Source organism: Schistocerca piceifrons, chromosome 1 (genome assembly GCF_021461385.2).
Source record: "Schistocerca piceifrons isolate TAMUIC-IGC-003096 chromosome 1, iqSchPice1.1, whole genome shotgun sequence".
NCBI lineage: Eukaryota > Metazoa > Arthropoda > Insecta > Orthoptera > Acrididae > Schistocerca > Schistocerca piceifrons.
Genome location: NC_060138.1, coordinates 574,737,614 through 574,761,855, shown reverse-complemented (window position 1 = coordinate 574,761,855; position 24,242 = coordinate 574,737,614). Strand labels below are relative to the sequence as shown.

Genomic DNA, 24,242 nt, shown 5'->3' with positions numbered 1-24,242 from the left:
CTATGATGTTAAAGCGGTATGATTTTCCATATGTTAATCACGTGGAACGAAACGCTGTTAATACTCCAATACAGGAAATGTATTTGCAACACGACATACATTCACCCTGCAAGTTTTCTATTCCACTCATTATGGTGAGAAACTTTAAGATGATAAAACTACTGCTACCTTCTACACCAAAGACAAAACATAGATTCTTTGTGACCCATGCACTGATCCACTGTTCATATCTGATTACAGCTCATAAATTGTGGTAAGCTCACATCAGCCATATAAATTGATCGTCAGCATCGGAAAATGCATGAAACAATGACATCTATGAGGAAATTGAAAAACGCATAGCAGCGGTGTTTGACATGTGAAATCACATGTCATGCTGCTCAAGTCTGTGAACAGAACACGGTCTTTTCCACACATGACATCTGTCAAGCAAATGTATACACAGGGATAGCAGGACCTCTCAAACCCATCACTAACTTAGAATCACTGCAGTTATTAAACTGAAGGCTCATTTTACGCCCAAGATGTGGCAGAGGAATGGAGTACTTCCCATACACCTTCGTCCATCTAGAGGAGGATGCCGAAATAGAATTTTTCATCAGTTTGGCAGACATGATTCATTATACAGGCGTTGGAAGTCTGCTGCTGGCTGCAGTATGGAGAGATTTGCTGTTAACGATTGCAGGTAGATATCACTATAAGTCACACAACGAACACACAACTGTATATGAATTGAACGTAGGTTATACCACATACCTGTTACAGGCCAAGAGAAGAATGGAAAAAAATGGTTAAACGTGTGATAAACGAACTGCCGCAACATCTCCCTCTCTCTAGAATGTATCATCAGTCTACCATTAAATCACACCTCATTATGACCCCTCTCAATTCCATTTACTTTCTATCATCCTTTAATGCAGATCCATGTCAATTTACAGGTAGATGGTTCTCTTTTTCAGGAAAGTATCAAAGGCAGCAGTCAACTTGTATATATCAGTATTATCTCAATAGATGTACAGTAGAATGCTGTTAGAAACCATGCAGCAACTCTTCTTAGCTGACACCACACAGAGAGTACAGAGAAGCACATTGTAAATACTGTTTGTTAGAGTTTAAAACATGAAACAGGTTCAAACATACAATGCATTCTGTAGTTGTATACTGCGGCCCAAAGGTGGTAATACATACGCTGCTTAGCAAAGGACACTTTATAAAAATCTATAAGGTGCTTGCCGATAACTTTGAGGTCACATCTGGGCTTCTGAAATGACATACATAAATTTATTACTCTATATTTGGTGGTCATCCACGTCAAACAACCTATTCAAGCCATCTTATCGCCGTCCATGGAAAACGACTGTTTCCCTGGTTCCTGGTGCTTCCAGGTCAGCCATTTCTAATATTCCTCTTGCTGTCCATACTCTTTCCCATGTACAAGTATTTTACAGCACCAAGCTGACACGTAAGTGCTGCCTCGTTCTCCCTCAGTTGCGTCTTTTCCCTCAATTTATACATATTTTCCGTGAATTTTTGTAATTTTACCGAATTTATGTCACTTACGCTCATGTGATCATGACATCACTTCTCGCTAAGTATTCCAAAATTGCTTGCAAATGTTGTACAGTTGTCAACGCATAGCGCAGCTGCACTATTTTTGTGTATGTGTGTGTTCCTGTATCGGTTTTTGTGCTGACCTTAAGAGATTTCGCACTTGACGAAGCTTTTGGTTATTTTAACAGAGTTCGAAAGTGACGAAGCATTCTGTGACAGAGGTAGGCCTTAGCACTTCGTCATGAGCCAAAAATGAGTTTAATATTCCAGTCCTGTGACGCAGGATGAAACAGATATGAAGCTGTTTAGAAAAGATTTTTTTATCTGGTGAGAGAATACTGAGAAGAAATATAGTCTATGTCTACATCTACATCTACATTTATACTCCGCAAGCTACCCAACGGTGTGTGGCTGAGTGCACTTTACGTGTCACTGTCATTACCTCCCTTTCCTGTTCCAGTCACGTATGGTTCGCGGGAAGAACGACTGCCGGAAAGCCTCCGTGCGCGCTCGAATCTCTCTAATCTTACATTCGTGATCTCCTCGTGAGGTATAAGTAGGGGGAAGCAATATATTCGATACCTCATCCAGAAACGCACCCTCTCGAAACCTGGACAGCAAGCTACACCGCGATGCATAGCGCCTCTCTTGCAGAGACTGCCGCTTGAGCTTGCTAAACATCTCCGAAACGCTATCACGCTTACCAAATAACCCTGTGACGAAACGCGCCGCTCTTCTCTTGATCTTCTCTATCTCCTCTGTCAACCCGACCTGGTACGGATCCCACACTGATGAGCAATACTCAAGTATAGATCGAACGAGTGTTTTGTAAGCCACCTCCTTTGTTGATGGACTACATTTTCTAAGCACTCTCCAAATGAATCTCAACCTGGCACTCGCCTTACCAACAATTAATGTTCTATGATCATTCCACTTCAAATCGTTCTGCACGCATACTCCCAGATATTTTACAGATGTAACTGCTACCAGTGTCTTTTCCGCTATCATATAATCATACAGTAAAGGATCCTTCTTTCTATATATTCGCAATACATTACATTTGTCTATGTTAAGGGTCAGTTGCCACTCCCTGCACCATGTGCCTATCCGCTGCAGATCTTCCTGCATTTCGCTGCAAATTTTTAATGCTGCAACTTCTCTGTATACTACAGCGTCATCCGCGAAAAGCCGCATGGAATTTCCGACACTATCTACTAGGTCATTTATATATATTGTGAAAAGCAATGGTCCCACAACACTCCCCTGTGGCACGCCAGAGGTTACTTTAACGTCTGTAGACGTCTCTCCATTGAGAACAACATGCTGTGTTCTGTTTGCTAAAAACTCTTCAATCCAGCCACACAGCTGGTCTGATGTTCCGTAGGCTCTTACTTTGTTTATCAGGCGACAGTGCGGAACTGTATCGAATGCCTTCCGGAAGTCAAGGAAAATGGCATCTACCTGGGAGCCTGTATGTAGTGCTTTCTGGGTCTCATGAACATATAAAGCGAGTTGTGTCTCACACGATCGCTGTTTCCGGAATCCATGTTGATTCCTACAGAGTAGATTCTGGGTTTCCAGAAATGACATGATACGCGAGCAAAAAACATGTACTAAGATTCTACAACAGATCGATGTCAGAGATATAGGCCTATAATTTTGCGCATCTGCTCGACGACCCTTCTTGAAGACTGGGACTACCTGTGCTCTTTTCCAATCATTTGAAACCTTGCGTTCCCTAGAGGTTTGAGGTACACGGCTGTTAGAAGGGGGGCAAGTTCTTTTGCGTACTCTGTGTAGAATCGAATGGGTATCCCGTCAGGTCCAGTGGACTTTCCTCTGTTGAGTGATTTCGATTGCTTTCCTATTCCTTTGACACTTATTTCAATGTCAACCATTCTTTCGTTTGTGCGAGGATTTAGAGAAGGAACTGCAATGTGGTCTTCCTCCGTGAAACAGCTTCGGAAAAAGGTGTTTGGTATTTCAGCTTTACGCGTGTTATCCTCTGTTTCAATGCCATCATCATCCCGGAGTGTCTGGATATGCTGTTTCGAGCCACTTACTGATTTAACGTAAGACCAGAACTTCCTAGGATTTTCTGTCAAGTCGGTACATAGAATTTTACTTTCGAATTCACTGAACGCTTCACGCATAGCCCTCCTTACGCTAACTTCGACATCATTTAGCTTCTGTTTGTCTGAGAGGTTTTGGCTGCGTTTAAACTTGCAGTGAAGATCTCTTTGCTTTCGCAGTAGTTTCCTAACTTTGTTGTTGTACCACGGTGGGTTTTTCCCGTCCCTCACAGCTTTACTCGGCACGTACCTGTCTAAAACGCATTTTACGATTGCCTTGAACTTTTTCCATAAACACTCAACGTTGTCAGTGTCGGAACAGAAATTTTCGTTTTGATCTGTTAGGTAGTCTGAAATCTGCCTTCTATTACTCTTGCTAAACAGATAAACCTTCCTCCCATTTTTTATATTCCTATTTACTTCCATATTCAGGGATGCTGCAACGGCCTTATGATCACTGATTCCATGTTCTGCGCTTACAGAGTCGAAAAGTTCGGATCTGTTTGTTATCAGTAGGTCCAAGATGTTATCTCCACGAGTCGGTTCTCTGTTTAATTGCTCGAGGTAATTTTCGGATAGTGCACTCAGTATAATGTCACTCGATGCTCTGTCCCTACCACCCATCCTAAACATCTGAGTGTCCCAGTCTATATCTGGTAAATTGAAATCTCCACCTAAGACTACAACATGCTGAGAAATTTTATGTGAAATGTATTCTAGATTTTCTCTCAGTCGTTCTGCCACTAATGTTGCTGAGTCGGGAGGTCGGTAAAAGAAGCCAATTACTAACCTAGCTCGGTTGTTGAGTGTAATCTCCACCCACAATAATTCACAGGAACTATCCACTTCTACTTCACTACAGGATAAACTACTACTAACAGCGACAAACACGCCACCACTGGTTGCATGCGATCTATCCTTTCTAAACACCGTCTGTGCAGTTGTAAAAATTTCGGCAGAATTTACCTCTGGCTTCAGCCAGCTTTCCGTACCTATAACGATTTCAGCTTCGGTGCTTTCTATCAGCGCTTGAAGTTCCGGTACTTTACCAACGCAGCTTCGACAGTTTACAATTACAATACCGATTGCTGCTTGGTCCCCGCATGTCCCGACTTTGCCCCGCACCCTTTGAGGCTGTTGCTCTTTCTGTACTTGCCCGAGGCCATCTAACTTAAAAAACCGCCCAGTCCACGCCACACAACCCCTGCTACCAGTGTAGCCGCCTGCTGTGTGAAGTGGCCTCCTGACCTACCCAGCGGAACCCGAAACCCCACCACCCTATGGCGCAAGTCGAGGAATCTGCAGCCTACAAGCTCGCAGAACCGTCTCAGCCTCTGATTCGGACCCTCCACTCGGCTCTGTACCAAAGGTCCGCAGTCAGTCCTGTCGACAATGCTGCAGATGGTGAGCTCTGCTTTCATCCCGCTAGCGAGACTGGCAGTCTTCACCAAATCAGATAGCACCAGAAGCCAGAGAGGATTTCCTCCGATCCATAGGACACACATCACTGGTGCCGACGTGAGCGACCACCTGCGGATGAGTGCACCCTGTACCCTTCATGGCATCCGGAAGGACCCTTTCCACATCTGGCATGACTCTCCCCGGTATGCACACGGAGTGCACATTGGTTTTCTTCCCATCTCTTGCTGCCATATCCCTAAGGGACCCCATTACGCTCCTGACGTTGGAGCTCCCAACTACCTGTATGCCCACCCTCTGCGACCGCCCAGATCTTGCAGACTGAGGGGCAACATCTGGAACAGGACAAGCAGCCATGTCCGACCGAAGATCAGTATCAGCCAGAGACAGAGCCTGAAACCGGTTCGTCAGACAAACTGGAGAGGCCTTCCGTTCAGCCCTCCGGAATGTCTTTTGCCCCCTGCCACACCTCGAGACGACCTCCCACTCTACCACAGGTGAGGGGTCAGCCTCAATGTGGGCAGTATCCCGGGCAGCCACAGCCGTAGTCCGATTGGGGGATGCGTGGGACGAGCTGGCCGTCCTCCATCCAGACCCCCACAATGATGCCCATTGGCAACAACCTCAAGCTGTGTGACCGAAGCCAACACTGCCTGAAGCTGGGAGCGAAGGGATGCCAACTCTGCCAGCATCTGAACATAGCAGTCACAGTCCCTATCCATGCTAATACTGTTGTGCAAAGAACGTGTGAACTAATCTACAGAGAGCAGAAACAATTCGACACAAAATTTAAACGGTTATTAAAATACAAGGTTGCCTAGTAAATGCAGTAATGCTGCTACTTGTGCACTGCTGACACACTGCTCGGTGGCAGGAGACTTCGCGATTTTACACTATTCGGGTACTAAAACGCAATGGTACAAGTCTCAAATACTATGATACTCCCAGAAATTTATGAATTAAACAATGCACGTACCCAAAAACACGCAAAGAAATTAAGAATTAAACTATGTTACAAATAAGTGAGCTAAGAGTATACGACTTGCTGCTGGCAGCTGCTTGTCCAAAGGCGTCAGGGAGCACATTATGCAGTAGTGTTACAGGATTTTCGCAGCAGGTTACGATATATTAACGATGTGGAAACGTTTTCATGACCCGATTTCTTCTGCCTTCGAAAATAATTCGTATAAAATGGAGAAATCTACATTACGCATGAAAAACTATAAGTGTATGGTCAACAACATCCCTGTCTCAGATTGGGTAAAGTTGATTTTTTAAATTGGAGAGAATCTGTGAGTGGAGGAAATGTAATTACAACTATATGTCCGAGCCATACCTGCTTGTTTGGTAGTGCGCCGTGGCTGGCGCTGTTAGTGGACATGAAGCTTCGGTTGACCAGAAGTCACAGACTGGCTTAGCCTCCAGTGAGTGGCGAGTACAAAGAAAAGATTCCAGCTGCTGGTTAGTCAGCTCCTGCCCGCACTCTTAGGGACAAGCTCTAGCGGTGGCTCTCGCAGCTCCCTCTGGATAGCTGAATAGCGAACTGGACAGTATGCTGGTAGATCAGTGACCGAAGTGTGGAGAGTGTTTGCGCTGGACTGTTATCCCCCCATGTAAATTGATCAGTTAATGGCTGGGTGATACTCTCTGTGGTCCTGAGCATCTGGTATGACAGGCATGCGAATACCAGAAGATTGGTGCTTGACTGTGATTGCGGTCGATGCGCCTGGCACAGGGGTTTCTCTGCGGTGCGGTGCAGTCGCGAGCCCAGCGGCAGACAGTGCACTTTTTGCAGTCTCAAGAGTGTGTGATCAGTAAGGTTTTTTCACCAGATATATTTGGTAGAAACGCTGTGGTGGAGGAGGGTGCCTGTGTTGTCAAACGTTGGAGCATACAGACTTCAGATATATTTAGCACTACGATCTACTTGTGGCAGATATTTAATTACTTGATTTGTAAAATGCCTATGTGTGGTTCTCAAACATTGAAAATATGTTTTTATTACAAAGAAGTATCATTCTAAGGTGGTAATCAGTGCTCTAAGTGATCTATTTGACTCCAGTAAATTATAGTGTAGTGCAAATAGACTATTTACCCCTATTTTTGATATCGAAATGTATCAGCTTTCCCTTTGTTCCCAGCATTAGCCAATAGGAACACATTATTCTAGGGTGAGATGAAAACCTCCATCTACATGATTGGTTCACACACACACACAAACAGGAAGTAGGCTCTTGAGAGAGACAGAGACAGGAAGTGATTTTGGAATTTCCCAGTCAACGGAATGCTGCCATTCGATGCTTTGTTTAGAGCCATGAGATCAAAGGACGCCGACATCATGTCTGTGGTTGGTGGCATTTAGTACCATGACCTGTAATTAGAACACTGGGTGGTTTTTGACATCCATGGCTGTTCCCGGACAACCGACACATGTGCAGGTGAACCCAAATGGCGATTACTATACCACATTTTATTACATTTATCAATGCTTACAGTTATTACCTTGTGGGAAGCGCGGGTGGAGGCGGGCGAGGGGGGTGGGGGAGAGGAGCAGATGTGAGCTCTACTCTGGTGTGGGAGCCCTGTCCCTTGCAACTGATTAAATAAAGTATATGCATCAATATATTATTGACATTGTTTTGAATTTCGTGTAGTGAGATCCTTCCCCTCCATCACAGATTAAGTCTTTTTCCTACCAATTTTTCTCTGAGGGGTGAAGAGGGAGGGGACAGGGTGTGGAATATCTTGTGGTGGTGGCACTGTGCAGCAGCTCAGTCGATCCTCGCATGTCAAGATGAGCACACATACAAAAATTTTCAAAGAACATTACATCCCCAATCTAGATCAGTGAAATTAAGTAATTAGGGCATTAATTGCTGGACAAGACAATACTTGCATCTTCCATGCTAACAGTTCTGCATAGGTTTTCACACCAATTTTGTTCTAGATGATGAGGGGTGAGTGGGGGGGGGGGGGGGATGGGAGGGCTGAGCTGTTCCTGCCAATTTCCAGCAGTGTGGCAGCCAAAATAGAGAAAATAAACTACCCTGTGTCCTTCCTCTCCAGCAGCTGAGCACAGACCAAGTCTTTTTCCCACCTGTTTAAGTATGGTGTATTTCCAGATGGGGAGAGGGGGGGGTGTGATGGGAGGGTAGGGCTAGGGGATTTCCAAGGTGGGAGGGGGTAATTAATTGATCAGTTTAATTAATTAGTCAGTTAATTTGATATCAAAAGTGTTCTTGTATCAGTGAGGGGAGGGAGGGAGGGTTGGGGATTTTGCAGAGGGATAGGGGAAGAGGAGGGGGAGGGGGAGAGGGAGGGATAGAGGGGGGGATAGAGGGTTTCTCAAGAGGATGGATTATTCCCATAGAGTCATAAAGCAACCCTCAGGGTGTCATAAATAAATTAGCATAACAATAGGTTTGCCCCTGAATGTACACTTGTTCCTGAATGTATGCAACTGCAAAACTAACTGTCCTTGTTCTCTCTTTGCCCTGCTACTCTGAGCAAGAGGTTCCAATAAGATGACAGATCGATTGGGGTGGCTTCACGGCGGAAGCCAACAAACAACAGCTGATCATTCAAGAGCCAGTGATGTCAACTTGCGCAGCTTTGCTGGAAGGCCTGCTTTTATAGAAGACGAGGCAGGTCTTGTATGCTGCCCACCAGGCACCATCGAAATGTCAAGAAATGGCAGTTATTGACCTATCACCTGGGTCATGGTTGTAGACCTGCTATCATGGCATAAGTGTTGATCTTGTGGGTGTCGACGAATATTCGATGTTCGGCACTGGGTCCCATTTTGTGTACACACCACTATAGTTTACACACCCTCCATGATTGCCTGCAGTGAGGAAAAGAAAATGCTTCGGCTATTTGAGGAGCTTTCTAATATCAATGGTATCGAAAAGTATCCAGGACATCATCATCGTCATCATGAGTTATTAGCATACACAAAGACACCGATATAAACTCGTAGTATGATAAAGTTCTGTTTTATACTCTAATGTTCGTTCACTTTAAAGTGACCAAAAGCCTTAATAACCACCTTTTCCAGCGTGGACCATTTGAGACATCCTGAAGAGAATTAGTGAGCATCTAGAAGGTACCGACAGGGATGTGGAGCCATGACAACTCTGGCGTCATGGACAGCTGCACCAGGTTTCTCGCTTGAGACTCCATGGTAAAAAACAGCCCAATCAGGATAGTCCCACAGATTCTCGATTGTGTTTAAATCAGGGAAGTTTGGTGGCTCGGGGAGTACATTACACTTATCATGGTGCCCTATGAATCATATATATGCTCTGTGAGCTGTGAGACACGTTGCATTGTCCTGCTAGTAGATGCCTTCGTGTTATGTTAAAACAAACTGTATGCAGTGGTGGACATGGTTCCCAATGATAGATGCTTCCTTGTGTTGATCCATTGCGTCTTTCAGAATGACGTCATCTCCTGGGGAATGCCACGACAACACTCCCCATACCATAATGCTCCCTGCTCTGGGCTAGGCTCTTCCAACATTGCTGGATGTTTGCTTTCTGTCTGATGGAGCATAAAAAGGTTAATCTGAAAAGGTCACTTGTTCTAGCTCAGTGGACGTCCAGCTGTGGTACTGGCGTGCAAATTTCATCCTTTAGCGCCGATGAACGGCAGTCAGCATGGGTACATAAACCTGGCGCCTGCTGCAGAGGGCCGTCATAGCAATGTTCGCTGACTGGTCATTGGTAGCCTCTTGGTTCATCTGAGGGATCAGCTGCTCAATTGTTGCACGTCTATTCCCAAGTACACATCTCCACAGCCGTCATTCATTCCTATGGCCCATAGTGCACCACTGTTGCCTCGGCACCAGTTTTGGATAGCGCCATTTTACCATGCACAGTATACTCTAACAATGGCGGCATGTGAACATTTTACCAGCTTAGCTCTTTCTGAAATGCTTCCACCATTGACCCAAAAACGGGTAATCGTGCCCTTTTGGACGTCAGATAAATTGCTCCATTTCTACTTTACGACACTGACTCCATTGTTTTCCACGTCCCATAGGTGTGCGTTACGTACCCTCCTCTGTTAGTGCTGCCACCACCTCTCTATTAGTGATTATTACACATTGCTGTCAAACATAGGACGTGATCACATTAATGTGACTGGAGTGTGTAGTAGAATTCTGCTCTTATCAGTCACGTTTTAAGACTGGGCGTCGGATTGCTGAAGGTAAACCATCAATGATCTAATTTATTGGGTTACAAAGAGGTTATTTAAACAAAAAGTAGATAACAGAGAACAAAAACTGTACATTAACACAGACATATGCTTTGTTGCTTTACTTTTCCTATCAAACAAGGGGATTAGACTATCGCACTGTACAACTCAGAGCGCTTTACGTGTCAGGAAGATTAAGTGCACATAATTTTTCCATGTTCGCCCCTGAATATAAGAGTGTGTGGCAAAGAATAGTTCACCAATAATCCTCTTCCACAGTGTTGCCTCTGGCAGATGCAAAATCAGAATGTGGAACGTAAATGTTATAGGCCTCGTTGGCTGGAATATGCCACAAGGTGGCTTCAGCCACCTGTCAGAAAGGATGTTGTTCCTCCACACACACTGGCCTCTTTTCTTTTGGTTGTGTAGTATGTGAAGTTGTAGAGTGTAGGTGATAGTAATAGATGCACGTATATTGTATTGTAGTGTTTGTGTTATATGATGATGATGGTGATGAGAGAAGGAGATGTGCTGGCACATAGCCTATTTCTCTGAAATAGCACCAAAGGGGCCGACAGATGGATCAGTGTCTATGGTATCAAATGCCGTCACTTCATGAGAACACCTCTCCTCGCCTTTATAGCCAAAAACTTTATGATGAGTGCTTTGTTCTCCACTGGGATTGAATCGATTTACCTCCGAATCTCCAGCCACTACATAGGCGTGTATGCATTAGTGACCTCGGCTACTGAGGTGGGCAAAAGGAGAACGATCCCCAGTGGAGTGGTCAGCTGGCATTGTTGGCCTGTCTGGCTGGGATGGAGAGACACGACATCGTAAATGAACCCCAGGCAGGGTTGCCCACTGCAGTGACTTCCGTGGTGGCTTCAGGTATATGAGGTCGCTTGTTCTGGCCTCATCAGGAAAGCCTGCCGGAGAACTAGACAGTGAAGACTAACATCATCTCAAGTAAGCCAAAAATGCAAGCAAGTCAGCGTCTGAACGACTGACATCAGCCAGCAAGGAAAAGCACTGAACAGAGTTTCATCTACCTTTATATACATATACGGCGTGAGTCGTAAATGAGGAAAAATATTTCGTACAAAGTGTCTCACATTGAGCAACATACACAAATTCGTTTTCCCCATGTTCTGACTTCACTAAATGGCAATGCAGTTGACTGTTATACGATCGAAAATGTGAAGCGGGCTTTTGGGTGTTCCTGTGCGCCGACATAGGCAAAGGGGAAGATCAGCAACATTCCACAACATGCGGGTGTTGTAGGTAATCGACGCCTTCGACAGGACGAGAGTCATGCGGCGTCCAACGACGAGCTGCGTGACAATGTCAGCAATGACAGCGTCAACTGCTATCTCGTTCCGTTTTCGTCACTGACAACGTCACAAAAGTGGAGAAACATGTTTGGGTTCATATAAGAAACAATATTGGCATGGTAGGCAGACCTGATACTCAGTAATTTTGTATGCAGACATTAGAATCCATTACTAACGGCACGTGCTGCAAGCGACTTGCTTTGCGCTGTCAAAAATAATTAGCGTTGCCAGGCCCAATTTGCAGAAAATTGGGGCTTAGGAACTGATGGTACCAAAAATCGGTGGGACAAGGACATAAGAGCCAAAACAAATAAAGTACATTTTCAATCATTACATATGTATTTCCTTATATTATGAACGAAAAGGCTCTGAGCACTATGGGACTTAACATCTGAGGTCATCAGTCCCCTAGAACTTAGAACTACTTAAACCTAACTAACCTAAGGACATCACACACATCCATGCCCGAGGCAGGATTCGAACCTGCGACCGTAGCAGTTGCGCGGTTCCAGACTGAAGCGCCTAGAACCGCTCTGCCACTCCGGCCGGCTATTATGAACGAAGTTAGCATACTAGTTGTAAGGTCATTGCCGTTTATCGTTCTGATTTCTAAGAGAGCAATGAAATTAGTTGTTATGTGCATCTCTGCAGATGAGCAGTGTGCAATATCTTGCAAAAAAAAATGGTTTTCCTGTAGTCTTTCTGAGATCTATGGCTAATAAACCCACCTACAAAAAATCCTTACTGCGTGAACTGAGTACGACGACGGGCGCTGTGCACACACCTACAATTCGCCTGCCTCTCACGGTTTTTTCATCACCACTAACGAAAGCACGGAACGAACAAGTTAGCGGGAACAAAAATCGGTCACCGTCATGGAAAAGTGCTAAAAGAACTCGCGGCCAATCAGAGGGTGAGAGAGAGGGGGGCGGGGGGTGCCGGCTGGTGTGGCCGAGCGGTTCTTGGCGCTTCAGTCTGGAACCGCGCGACCGCTACGGTCGCAGGTTCGAATCCTGCCTCGAGCATGGATGTGTGTGATGTCCTTAGGTTAGTTAGGTTTAAGTAATTCTAAGTTCTAGGGGACTGATGACCATAGATGTAAAGTCCCATAGTGCTCAGAGCCATTTGAACCATTCTTTTTTTTGGGGGGGGGGGGCGGAGTGGAGGTAGGGGGTAAAGAAGTTGAAACACACATCAGCAAACAGTAGCGCAGCAGTAATACAACAGCGGAAGCCACGAGGCTGCGTATTTACGGAAGTTACAGTACAGAGATGCGCTGAGGCATCTCTTTCGTTCATTGGCTGTTCACGATCTCTACACTTACATCTACATCTACTGTACATCTACACTCAGCAAGCCACCTTATGGTATGATGTGGAGAGTGACCAGTGCCACTTCCGCACCACATTCTAACTTCCTTGGTTACCATAGTCGACGCACTCAGAATTTCTTTTCCGAACTTTCATTTATTCGACCGTTTTTGAAGTGAATACATACGAGGGTGAGTCAAATGAGAACCTTAAATATTTTTCAGTATTATTTTTTCGGCAGAAGTGGTACAAAACTGTATCACTTTTCTACATAATCTCCCCCACGCTCAATGCAAGTCATCCAGCGCTTACAAAGTGCATAAATTGCATTAGAAAAAAATTCTGTTGGTAGTTCGCGCAACCACTCATGCACCGCGTGTTGTATCTCTTCATCAGAACTGAACTTCCTTCCTCCCATTGCGTCTTTGAGTGGTCCAGACATATGGAAATCACTTGGGGCAAGGTCTGGTGAATATGGTGGATGAGGAGGACACTCAAAATGGAAGTGAACTCAGGTTTCGTCCCCAGTAACGATTCTTGCAAGGACGCCATCACCTTCTCGTTCAAAGCGCCAAAGAAGTTCTTCACAAGCATCAACACGTCGTTCTCTCATTTCAGGAGTCACCTGCCGTGGCACCCATCTTGCAGACACTATGTGAAACTGGAGCACATCATGCACAATGTGGTGTGCTGGCCCATGACTAATCTGTAAACAAGCTGCAATGTCATTCAGTGTCACTCGGCGGTTTTCCTTTACTATGACCTCAACTGCTGCAATTTTCTGTGCTGTCACAACTCGTGCCTGACCTGGACGAGGAGCATCTTCCACTGAAGTCACATTTGCGAACTTCCCAGTCCATTCGTAGACTTGCTGGTGTGATAAACATGCATCACCGTACTGAACCTTGATTCGTCGATGAATTTCAATAGATTTCACACCTTCCCTTCCCAAAAACCGAATAACAGAACGCTGTTCTTCCCTGGTGCAAGTCGCAAGGGGGGCGGCCATCTTTATACTGATATTGCGACGGTATGCGTGCATCTGCACTATGCTGCCACCTACAGGCCATTCTGCACGCTGTTTGTAGCACGCTTAGCAACTTACAGGATAACGGCGCGAAATTTCGATTTGTTATTACAAACTTACGGTTTTCATTTGACTCACCCTCGTACTATATTTCAAACTGTTAGCAGTGCCCAGAAGTCAGGTCATTTAGTGTCCCGCTGAAACGTACCTTCTCGCCCACATTTTATGGTAACTTTAGATTAATCTCTAAAGTATGCAAAGAATAAAAATTTATTTAAAATTATCATATCTGTAAGTCGTCGCAAACCTATATTTCTGGCATTTGTAGACTTAGAGAAAGCTTTTGACAATGTTGACTGGAATACTCTCTTTCAAATTGTGAAGGTGGCAGGGATAAAATACAGGGAGCGAAAGGCTATTTACAATTTGTACAGAAACTAGATGGCAGTTATAAGAGTCGAGGGGCATGAAAGGGAAGCAGTGCTTGGGAAGGGAGTGAGACAGGCTTGTAGCCCATCCCCGACGTTATACAGGTGAACGGAATGGACAGTGTCTTGAAAGGAGGATATAAGAAGTACATCAACAAAAGCAAAACAAGGATAATGGAATGGAGCCTAATTAAATCGGGTGACGCTGATTGTATTAGATTAGTAAATGAGACATTTAAAGTAGAAAATGAGTTTTGCTATTTGGGGAACAAAATAACTGAAGATGGTCGAAGTAGAAAGGATATAAAATGTAGACTGGCTATGTCAAGGAATGTGTTTCTGAAGAAGAGAATTTCTGGATGTGAGGTCCACCAGTTATGCAAAACACCGCTTTTCTCAGTACCCAAACATGTTTCGGCACCACTGTGCCATCATCAGTGGGTTTGCGTATTTATTTATTCTGCAAAGTGAACATTTTTGTTAAATAATTATAAAATTATGTGTACTTTAGTTCAAACAACAAATAGTTTCTTTTTGTAAATACCTTTACATTTGTTGTGCATGAATTTTCTGGATCACTTTTGTGTTAATTACTACAGGTAGCTTGTCATCTGCAAACAAACGATGTTGATGAGAAAGTTTTGTGCTGGGAGTTAACCTATCTTCTAGAATGTAATTTAGTTTTTTGCGATGTTTTCGCGCCTATTTGCGTAATTACTTAAGTTTTCGTGTGGCAGGCACTTCTATTCTCCGCATCATGCTGAGATGTTGTGATGCATATGTAACTATAACAACTATTTTCCACAAGTAACGTACTAAAACACTTTTCACTACACCTGAACACAGTGTGAGTGTGGTTTGTCATGTGTCCCAGCCCAGTCAGTGTTCATTTGTTCACCAGAGAGTTCGGCGCCAAATTTGAATTTTGTTTGCATTTTATCCTTGTGTGTGTGTGTGTGTGTGTGTGTGTGTATGTGCTTCTTAGATGTGTGTATTGTCTTTTATATGGTATTTCTTTTGTGTGTAAATGGTGCGTCTTTGCAGATTTTAGTGTATCTATTTTTCGTGTGTGTGTGTGTGTGTGTGTGTGTGTGTGTGTGTGCGCGCGCGCGTGCGTGTGTGTGTGTGTGTGTGTGTGTGTGTGTGTGTGTGTGTGTGTGTGCGTGTGTGTAGACTTTATCTGTTTGTGCTGTTTTTATTTGTAAAGTTCCTTTAATGTGTTAAATAGTGGGCCCTTGCAGAGTGCAGTGTATTCGTTTAAGACTTGTTTTCCTTCTGCTATTGCCTTCTGGATGGCTTTTAGTATTCTTAAGTCTGTTTCTATTGTGGTTGGGTGGTGATTGTTGGCTATAAGGTGGTCAGCAAATGTGCTATGGGAGCTGTTGCTTTTTAAAGCTCTGAGATGTTCCGAAAATCTGGTTTTGAAGTTTCTGCATGTTTGTCCAATGTACACTGACTGGCAAGTGTTGCATGTGAGTTCATATATTCCTGATCTGTTAAATTTATCCATGGGTGTTTCTTGTGTTCTGATCTTTTTGTGTTGTATTCTCCGTCCTGTATCCTATTTGGAGTCCCTGTTTCTTTAATATGTTGCCTATTCTGTGAACAATCTTGTTATTGTAGGTGAGTATGTGCCATTTCGTTTTGTGTGTGTGTTGTTGCTCTGTTGTGTCTCGTGTGTGGTCATTGTTTGTGTTTTGTATTGTTCTGTGCTGGGTGAGGATTTGTGTGTGTGTTTAATGTGTTCATTTTTGTGCTGTTTGCATATTTTTTATTTAACTTGTCTACCATATGGGTAGTATAACCATTTTCTACTGCTATTTGTTTTATTGTGTTTAGTTCTTATGTGTAGTTCTGTTTGTTCATGGGTGTTCTGCTTAATCTGTGGAGCATGAACCTGAAGTTTGCATGCTTATGTGTCAATGGATGGTTTGATAGGTTGTGAATGGTAGTGCTTGTGGTTGTCGATTTCCTGAATATTGTGAAGTTGTGTGTGTTGTTTGTTGGCGAACCTCACATCCAAAAATTGTAACTGCAAACACGGCCAATACAAGGAGCTGCAAATCTGCAAATCAAAAAGATGAAGAAGAGAAATTTGTTAACATTGAGTATATACTTAAGTGTCAGATAGTCTCTTCTGAAAGTATTTGTATGGAGCGTAGCCATATATGGAAGTGAAACATGGACGATAAACAGTTTAGACAAGGACAGAATAGAAGCTTTCGAAATGTGGCGCTACGGAAGAATGCTGAAGATTAGATGAGAAGATCGTGTAACTAATGAGGAGGTACTGAACAGAATTTGGGATAAGAGGAATTTGTGGCATAACTTGGCCAGAAGAAGAGATCGGTTGGTAGGACATGTTCTGAGGCATCAAGGGATCACCAATTTATTACTGGAGGAAAGTGCGGAAGGTAAAAATCGTAGAGAGGGACCAAAAGATGAATATGCTAAGCAGATTCAGAAGGATGTAGATTGCAGTAGTTATTCGGAGATGAAGAGGCTTCCACAGCATAGAGCACCATGGAGAGCTGCATCAAAACAGACACTTCAAAAGAAATTGGACGGAAAACTAAGGCAAATATGTAAATAAGTTACTTCAAAATAACTTTCAAAAAATATTCCCATGGCAAATTCTTATGCGAATCAGGCCAATGTACAATGTTGGCTGACGTCATTTTTAGTACCATTTCACCATGTAAAGTTATTGACATTCTGATGCAATCAGATGCTAATTGGGATATAATCGGACTTCGTTTAGTACGAAAACAGGTTCTTTGTGAATCATATAATAATGTTTAGTGATACTGCACTCCCAGTTTTTTATACATACGATAAACTTCGAATACGTTGATTGGCTATCTTTAATGTAATGCTTTTTAAATGAATTCCTTTAAACACGTTTGAATCGAAATACCGTTATTATGGACATAAAATGCCTTACACGACACTTACACTTGAGCAGTCAAGCGCCAAGAGAAAGAAAAAAAAAAAAAAAAAAAAGAAAGTGGCGATGTGTGCCCAAGACAAGTCAAATGATTTTAAGAAAAGGTGATAGGTATACGAGTTAATACTTTCTTTGGCTATATTCTTGCAACACCAAGCTGTTGCCGCACAGTGTCTTGTTTGTAGACTTTTTCTCCTTATACGCTCTCTTATATGTATTACTTGTTTTTGACGGAGACAATACAAAAAATGAACGACTATACCGCGGAAGACATGTCGGATGGGTCGTGATATGACTAAGAATTAAAAAAAAAAAAAGAATCGGGTATCTGACTGCACTAACAATACTGAAGGCAAAAGTAGGCAGAGGTCTAGGTTTTGCAAGTGAACTGAACTCCTCTGTCTATTGATAAACGTCTATATTAGTTAAAGAAATAGTTAATTTGACAAATTTGCATTAACGTGAACAACAAATACAAATGCCCCGAAGTGACAAAAGTCATGAGAGACCTCCCAATATCGTGTCGGCCCCACTTTTGCCTGGCGTAGTGCAATAACTCGATGTCGCATGGGCTCCCCCATGTCGTTGGAAGTCCCCTGCAGACTTATTGACCCATTCAGCCACTATAGCCGTCCATAACTGCGACAGTGTTACCAGTACAGCATGATCTGCACGAACTGACCCCTCGATTACGTCCATAAACGTTCGATGGTTTTAATGTCTGGAAATTCGGATGGCCAAATCATTCGTTCGAATTGTCCAGAATGTTCTTCAAACCAATCGCGAAAAACTGAGGCTCGGCGACATCGCACATTGTCATCCACAAAAATTACATCGTTCTTTGGGAACATGAAGTCCATGAATGGCAGAAAATGGTCTCCACCTAACCGAACATAACCATTTCCAGTCAATTATCGACTCAGTTGGACCAAAGGCAGACACCATTATGGAGGTACCACCGGCTTGCACAGTCCTCGTTGACAACTTGGGTCTATGGCTTCGTGGGATCTGCACCACACTGGAACCCTACCATCAGCTCTTACCGACTGAAATCATGACTATCTCACCTGGCTACAGTTTTCCAGTCATCTAAAGCAGGGGTCTCCAAACTTTTTAGTCCGCGGGCCACATTGACTCCCCCACGAAGTCATAAGGGCCATGATCTACCTAGTGGGACTAAAGCACCCTAGCAATCCATGATCACTGTAATGTAAGGCTAACGGAAAGATGAAATCGCAAAAATCTAAGGTTCTGGGAATAGCTAACACTGAAACGAACTACGATTTTTATTTAATTACATAATTTTGATTGGTGGACGTACCTGAACGAAATTCTGGCGTATTTTATTCTGACGAATTTCACCGACAAAAAAGTATGTCACTGCACATTCTTCACGAAAGCGTCCTGCAAAGTTAACGAAATCTCAAAATCATTGTTGGCAACACTATTACTGCAAGACGAAGAGATAGAGAATATCAACGCACTGTTATTTCAAGCGGCGCAACAGTAAGTTTAGTTATGTAGGCTTGTAGCGAGTAGCAGAGCCAGAGCATATTATATTTGATAGTTCTGTTGCGTGATTGTGTCCGACAATGTCGCGGTGTATTGGTCGCGATAGGCCTCGAAACTCAACTGTTGGCAGTATAGGTACCACCTCAAATGTTTGGCGGGCCGGATACCGAGGATGTCCGGCCAGCTAACGCGGGCCGGTTTGACGGCCCTCGTGGGCCGGTTTCGGCCCGCGGGCCGTAGTTTAGAGACCCCTGATCTAAAGCCCAACCAATATGGTCACGAGCCCAGGAGAGGCGCTGTAGGCGATGTGCTGTTAGCAACGGAATTCGCGTCGGCCGTCTACTGCTATAGTCCGTTAACGCATGTCCCACTAACGTACGTACCACTCTGATTTGTGCGGTTATTTCATGCAATGTCGCTTTTCGTTAGGAATGGCAGCTCAAAGTCTGTCAGTTCCCGTCGTGGTGCCACAGTGACATCGGAAACCTTTACACGTGAATCATCTTGAGTACAAATGACAGCTACGCCAATGCCCTGCCCTTTTATACCTCGAGTACGCCATATTAGCGCCATATGTATATGTGCATATCGCTAACCCATGACTTTTACCACCTCAGTGTAAAAGAACAGATTGTACACGCAGTGATATCGCAAAATGAGAACTCTTTCCAGCCCACGTCTCGCCACAGCAGAGCCAGAGATCTGATACTCGTCTTCTCAGCGTGTAATGCTGACAGCCAATCAATGCACACACGGTGTGATATTCTCAAGGTGAGACACCTGGGCGGTGAGTGAACTGCGGTCAGCGTCCCCCAGTTCCGGGAACCGCGGACTGTCGCGGCCTAGGATAGCAAAAGGCCGGCCAGGGCTGGGCTCCGGACCCCATTGAGCGGCGGCTGCCGGCCGGCGCAGACACGACAGGAGCAAAACGGCGCAGCCCAATTCCCGCCACACCGCGCCGCGCCGCACCTACAGGCCGGCCGGGCGTCGTAAAATCCGTCTGCGCGTCGCTGCCCCCCCCCCCCCCCCGCCCGCCTCTCTCCGGCGTCTAATGAGCTTCCCCCGCCCCCAACCCCTCACCTTCGCTGCCCCCTCCACCCGGCGCCCATTCCGTGCACGCGCTCGTTTTACAGTCGGGCCGGCGCTGACGTTGATGGAAATACGATCGTAACGGCCGGCGGGACGCCTAGCCTCACCCCAAGCCGTCGCGATTGCGTCTTGCTGTTCTTATTTCAGTTTCTCACATTCTTCTTTCAATAACCCTATCCCACCCCTCTCCATTCTCCCGAGTCTCATAAAGAGCGCCTCTCACTTCTTACTCGGCGACCGCATATGCGACAGTCCACCACCTCTCCGATTCTCTTTATTTCTGGTAGCTAGTATAACGAACATGGAACCGGAGACTGAACACTGTACTATTTTACTGGGTAGACCGTACGGGTGTTGGTACACCATTCCCTTCCTCAGGCCTGTGAACTGTCTCATCCAAATGAGTCTACTACTAATAATAGCTCACTTCAGTTTATGCATCTGAATGTTCCGTGGGTAAGATTTACGATATCTCGCTATAACAGGATGCACGGGTGCATTTTCATAGTGAAAATATTGTCACATATTGTCCAATTACAAGTTTGGCCTTTACATTAATCGACACTTCTACTTCACCGCGTATACAAGGGCTGTATAAATCGAAGAAACTTGACTATAACACTATGGAAAAAGAAGGGAAGTGGATGAAGATGAAATGTGTGACGAAACACTGTGAGAAGAATTTGACATAGCACTGCGAGGGTAGGCGGTGATGTGACCCCTACGCATGCGGGATGACGAAGTATGGAAGGTTCTGGTTCCCAGAGTGCTAATGAGACAGCATTAACGGTTTACTCATTTATTGTTTAGTTCTGCAATTGAATCATCTTCGCCGCGGCAATCGCGGCGACAGCAGAAGCTACACGGCGGGTTGAAATGTGCTGATGCGTTCACCTCAGCAGTCTCGAGGCGGTCGATGTGATCAAGGCCGCAAACACAGTAAGAGCGGCGTCGTGCAAAGTAGCCAGCCCAGCTGGTGGCAGGCGTTACTCGTCCAGCAATGACGCCCAACAGTTCGACAGCAACGTCTACTGGGATACACTCGTGGACTTCGAAGATAGGGCCCCACTAAGATCCCAGGGCTCTGCACGAGATGGCGCTGGCTGTGCAAAGTTGTGTTGTAGCCTTTCCACTAGAGGAAGGCAGTGGAGGCTGGTGTCCTATCACGATCCAGGTCAGTGGATAGCAGCAGCTAGCACACCTCCTATAACATGAGCCAAACATCATCAATCTGGACTCCAGTGAGCAGGTAGTAGAAGGCTCTGAGTCTTCATATTAGTGGAGAAGAGGATGGCAGCTAACAATAGCTAAGTTCAGCGGGCTGGTGCCTCAAAGGTAGAAGTCGTCTGGCGAATTGTAGTCAGTGCATACAGATGCCGCCTTGGATCTTGTTCACGGCAAATGAATACGAGAAGGGCTCGAAAGTGCAAGTATTTGTAACTGTCTGTCAGGGGCAATAATGTTATCCCTTTGCGAGGATGGCTGAATGGGGCCTGGTTTTCTGTGACCGTCACCATTCTTCGCTGCATCACCGTGTCCCAACCTTTCGTTTCAGGCTTTCAGCACGTCACATTATGCAGTGTCAGTGGGATGAAAGTCGTTCTTGCATATGATTTATGTGCTGTTAGTCCGCTATGCACGGTTGGCAAAATGACATTACGCTTTCTTCACATGGGGCAATACTGCTGCACTAGCAATTCAGACATCTTGCTCCAGCAATGTGCACCAGTGGCCTCAGTTATGTGTCGCGGTATTTGCAGGATTGGGTCTCCTACCTGTATGGCATTCCACTGCAGACATTGTGTACGAGCCACACTCGGCTTGGCTCGGTGATGACCAGGAAGAGAGTCCAAAAATTTTTCATTCGCCCGGGATATCTTTCTGCGGCACAACAGCATATATCCTCGTACCTTCAGAATTACTAAGATCCTTGGGATAAATTACCACGAAAAGTGTTCTGCATTGGAATCCAAGATTCATTTCGTGGCACTAAAACTGCAACATCAGGAACAACAGCAAATAACGAAATCTAACTTACTGTGCGATACAGCAAAGTTGGAAGTATACAAATTAAATTTGTGTGTGATTTAAGGATACAGAGGGTGCGATATTTGGAACATAGAGCTGCCCTCTCTGGTAGAAATAACTGCTCTAATCTGTCTAGACGTCTATTCAAACTGAGATTAGGTAATATATATGGGTACATCATTCAGTGCTGCTTCTGCTCTGTGTTAGCCTTGTCGTGTCCCGAGAGGGAGTGAGATTGACGCGAATTGGATTCAGGGGTCTTACTTACCTCAATCGATCTTCTCGAAGAGTAGAAGGAGGCGTGGGCAGCTTCTGCAATTCCGACAGCTAGAAGAAGCAAGCTAATGCTAAGGTGAAGGATACGGAACTCGGTGAGGAGTGATTACTGCTGCAGGGTAGAATTCATAAGAGCCCTTATAGTTTGATAACTGAGAATCCCTACTGGCACTATCTTGCACTACTTTCTGTCAGTTGAATCTCTTACTTTGGACTCTATCTACCTGGTTGTTGCGGAGTCGAGGCTAGCGAATCGTACTAAATTCCCACTTCTGTGCCGGCCGTGGTGGCCGAGCGGTCCTAGGCGCTACAGTCTGGAACCGCGCGACCGCTACGGTCGCAGGTTCGAGTGCTGCCTCGGGCCTGGATGTGTGTGATGCCCTTAGGTTAGTTAGGTTTAAGTAGTTCTAAGTTCTAGGGGACTGATGACCTTAGAAGCTAAGTCCCATAGTGCTCAGAGCCATTTGAACCCACTTCTACCGTAGAACGACACGGAGCTTGCGTCGTTAAACTCGGCACATCTCAACTGACTATAGGGTCCTCCTGACCCCCTATTTATACTACCCTCGTGCGTTACAGAAAGCTTCTAGAATGTTCTATACCTCCTCCCTGGAGGCTGACCACGTACCTGGTATATTTCCATCATCATGTGGTGTGAGAAAGCTACTTTGATCCCTGTTATGCATTCGGCTAGAGCGTCCAGCTAGTCACGTAACGCTATTTGTCTCCTGGCACCGCTTTGTCGGCGCTGGCCCTTCGACAAATACTGTCGCAGTGCTTCCGTACTGGATTGTACGTCTAGCTGCCTCTCCCGCTGAATAAGTCCTAATACATTTAATTTGTACTCGTCGCTGATTGAGATTCGCAACACCTTCCTCCCCCAGGGGAAATTTTATAAGCTCCGTCCTCGGAGGTAACATTCTTTTTACAGCTTTGAAAATTGTAATTTGCCTTTTACATTCATCACTGTTTACATAATACAGGAATTACTCTTTTTAAATACACTCCTGGAAATGGAAAAAAGAAACATTGACACCGGTGTGTCAGACCCACCATACTTGCTCCGGACACTGCGAGAGGGCTGTACAAGCAATGATCACACGCACGGCACAGCGGACACACCAGGAACCGCGGTGTTGGCCGTCGAATGGCGCTAGCTGCGCAGCATTTGTGCACCGCCGCCGTCAGTGTCAGCCAGTTTGCCGTGGCATACGGAGCTCCATCGCAGTCTTTAACACTGGTAGCATGCCGCGACAGCGTGGACGTGAACCGTATGTGCAGTTGACGGACTTTGAGCGAGGGCGTATAGTGGGCATGCGGGAGGCCGGGTGGACGTACCGCCGAATTGCTCAACACGTGGGGCGTGAGGTCTCCACAGTACATCGATGTTGTCGCCAGTGGTCGGCGGAAGGTGCACGTGCCCGTCGACCTGGGACCGGACCGCAGCGACGCACGGATGCACGCCAAGACCGTAGGATCCTACGCAGTGCCGTAGGGGACCGCACCGCCACTTCCCAGCAAATTAGGGACACTGTTGCTCCTGGGGTATCGGCGAGGACCATACGCAACCGTCTCCGTGAAGCTGGGCTACGGTCCCGCACACCGTTAGGCCGTCTTCCGCTCACGCCCCAACATCGTGCAGCCCGCCTCCAGTGGTGTCGCGACAGGCATGAATGGGGGGACGAATGGAGACGTGTCGCCTTCAGCGATGAGAGTCGCTTCTGCCTTGGTGCCAATGATGGTCGTATGCGTGTTTGGCGCCGTGCAGGTGAGCGCCACAATCAGGACTGCATACGACCGAGGCACACAGGGCCAACACCCGGCATCATGGTGTGGGGAGCGATCTCCTACACTGGCCGTACACCACTGGTGATCGTCGAGGGGACACTGAATAGTGCACGGTACATCCAAACCGTCATCGAACCCATCGTTCTACCATTCCTAGACCGGCAAGGGAACTTGCTGTTCCAACAGGACAATGCACGTCCGCATGTATCCCGTGCCACCCAACGTGCTCTAGGAGGTGTAAGTCAACTACTCTGGCCAGCAA

General features: G+C 45.5%; 1 non-coding gene across 1 annotated transcript; it reads right to left on the bottom strand.

Annotated features, from left to right (window-relative positions):
• Nucleotides 1-1,705: 1,705 nt before the first annotated feature.
• Nucleotides 1,706-1,901, bottom strand: LOC124721588. Its single transcript, XR_007006351.1, has one exon. It is a non-coding gene; the product is annotated as a U2 spliceosomal RNA (small nuclear RNA).
• Between the last annotated feature and the right edge of the window lie 22,341 nt (nt 1,902-24,242).